Raw genomic sequence first — 2,735 nt, 5'->3', positions numbered from 1 at the left:
TTTACCAACTCAGATGAACTTTCATGCTGATGAGCGTTGTTGATCTGGTTCAGGTGTATTTGTCATTAATTCGCCCCGTCAAAGCTATGCTGAACCCTGATCACCCTCTGCGCGACCTTGTTCCCCCTGAACGTGCGACTGCTACAGGGTACAGGGAGGCAGCTCAGGAACAGCAACACGTTCACTCTGCCTAAAGCTAGGACCCTGCGCCTGAAAAAGTCCTTCACACATTGTTCAGTGAGACTCTACAATGTCAGTGACAATGGCTTATATTTGAAAACCTATGCCTGCTATTTCCTGTTGTAGAGTGAATGGTGTTTGTACATATTTGTATATAGTGTTTCTGTCTACCTGTCCTGTCATGTTTTGTAACCAAATGTAAAAATCAATTACATAATTCAGGGGTGCATTACCTTTCCCTGCTTTTGTATGATTTTGTTGGATTTGAATAAATAAATTGTACCGGTAGGCGCGCCCGTCCCGGGAGAAGTACACCACGTTTCCGTCCGAGTCGTACGTGTAGGTGCGCCCGCGCGGCGTCCGGTACCGCTCGCTGCCGCCGAACACCACGTACACCACCTCGCCGTCGTCGTCATACCTGAAGAAACCGTAAGAAACAGAAGGAGTGAATAGAAACAGATAAAAACCCTGGTCCCAGGCCGGGGTTCGGCCGGGGTTCGAACCCACGACCAAACCCGGGCACCAGTCCACATGCCGATGCTCTAATGATTCGGCTAAAAGGTCTAGATGTCGTCTAGATGGGCCTAGACGGTGGTGGTTGTCTAGACCCATCGGCTGGTTCAGTTGGTAGCGCCTACAAACCCAACACTGTTACACTAGATACTCCGCCTTTTCTTTTCAAGATTCGTCCTCGAATCTTCCGAATTCGACATCCCTGGAGCGGCACTCTTAGCCAGAACTCCCAGGGCCGGTGTGGGAACCACTGTAAGAAACAGGACGAGCGAGTAGAAACAGATTTTAAAAAAACCTGGTCCGGGCCGGGGTTCGAACCCACGACCAAACCCGGGCACCAGTCCACATGCCGACGCTCTAACGATTTGGCTAAAAGGAGCGAGTAGAAACGTAAAAAAGATTTTAAAAAACCCTGGTCCCGGCCCGGCCCATCGCTGGAGCGACACTCATAGCCAGAACTCCCAGGGCCGGTGTTTGAACCACAGTCAGAAACGGGAGGAGCGAGTAGAAACAGCCTACATGTATAGACCCCCAACTGTTACATACCTGTACCGCCTGCCGTCTGCCGCCGTGTAGATGCGCTGGCCCAGAGCGTCCACGATGAACCGCTGGACGGTAGTGGTGGTCGTGGTGGTGATGAACACGATGTTCCCCTCGTCGTCATACCTGTAGCGCCGTCCGTCTGACGCCGTGTAGATGTCGTTCCCGCCGAAGACCAGGTACACGATCTCTCCATCATCATCGTACCGGTACCTGCAATTGTATGTTATAAATATGCCAGGCCAGAAGATCCACACGAGTCTCGGCCTAGTCTCGTGTTCTTTCGAGACTAGGTCACTCCGTGATCAAGATGTACAGTGGACATCGAAAATTTGGAGGTACGTGTTTCTACCTTTCAAAAGAGTCACTCATTAAGGAATATGCTACTAACTGATAATTCTACGTGACTGATGAACCTCTTCAACGATAAATATGTAATTTATAATTGATCCCTGACAGACATGGTTATACATGAATATTGCTTTGTATAGCACTTGTGTAAGTAATTGTTCATGGAATTTAAAATGATTGAATACGTCAATTTTAAACTTTCTACATGTATTATATTGTAACGATTTTAACTGTAAATGTGTAACTAACTGTAAATTTGTAACTACTACTAAGTTAGACTGACACGTCTGTAAAATCGCCTCACAATTCAGCCCGTCATGGCTGCCAGGAGGCTTTTATGTAACATCTAAAGTCCTAACAAACCAGTCTACTACCTGCGGCCGTCAGTGGTGGTGTAGATACGCTGCCCCAGAGCGTCTATGATGTACCGCGTGGTGGTGGTGGTAGTGGTGGTGCCTCCTCCCGTGCTGGTGATGTACACGATCCTTCCTTGGGCGTCGTACCGGTAGCGGCGGCCGTCCGACGCTGTGTAGACGTCGCTGCCTCCGTACACGATGTAAATGATTTCTCCGTCATCGTCATACCGGTACCTGCGGCCGTCTGTTGTGGTGTAGATGCGTTGTCCTAACGCGTCGATGGTGTACCGTTGTGTGGTTGTGGTGGTGGTTGTAGTGGTTGTAATGTAGATTATTCTGCCGTCTGCACCGTACCGGTACCTTCGACCGTCCGACGAAGTGTAGACGTCGCTGCCTCCGTACACAATGTACACAATCTCTCCGTCATCATCATACCTGTACCGGCGGCCGTCAGTTGTGGTGTAGATGCGTTGTCCCAAAGCATCAATAGTGTACCTCTGCGTGGTAGTGGTTGTGGTGGTTGTGATAAACACTATACTTCCGTCTGCACCGTACCGGTACCTCCGACCATCTGAAGAGGTGTAGACGTCGCTGCCTCCGTACACAATGTACACAATCTCTCCATCATCGTCATACCGGTACCTACGACCATCTGTCGTGGTGTAGATGCGTTGTCCTAACGCATCGATGGCATATCTCTGTGCGGTTGTGGTGGTAGTTGTGGTTGTAACATACACAATTCTGCCGTCCGCACCGTACCGGTAGCGGCGGCCGTCCGACGCAGTGTAGACGTCG

This window comes from Branchiostoma belcheri, unplaced genomic scaffold, assembly GCF_001625305.1.
Source record: "Branchiostoma belcheri isolate BF01 breed outbred unplaced genomic scaffold, Haploidv18h27 scaffold57, whole genome shotgun sequence".
In the NCBI taxonomy this organism is placed as follows: Eukaryota; Metazoa; Chordata; class Leptocardii; order Amphioxiformes; family Branchiostomatidae; genus Branchiostoma; species Branchiostoma belcheri.
This window is presented reverse-complemented; position numbering follows the sequence as displayed.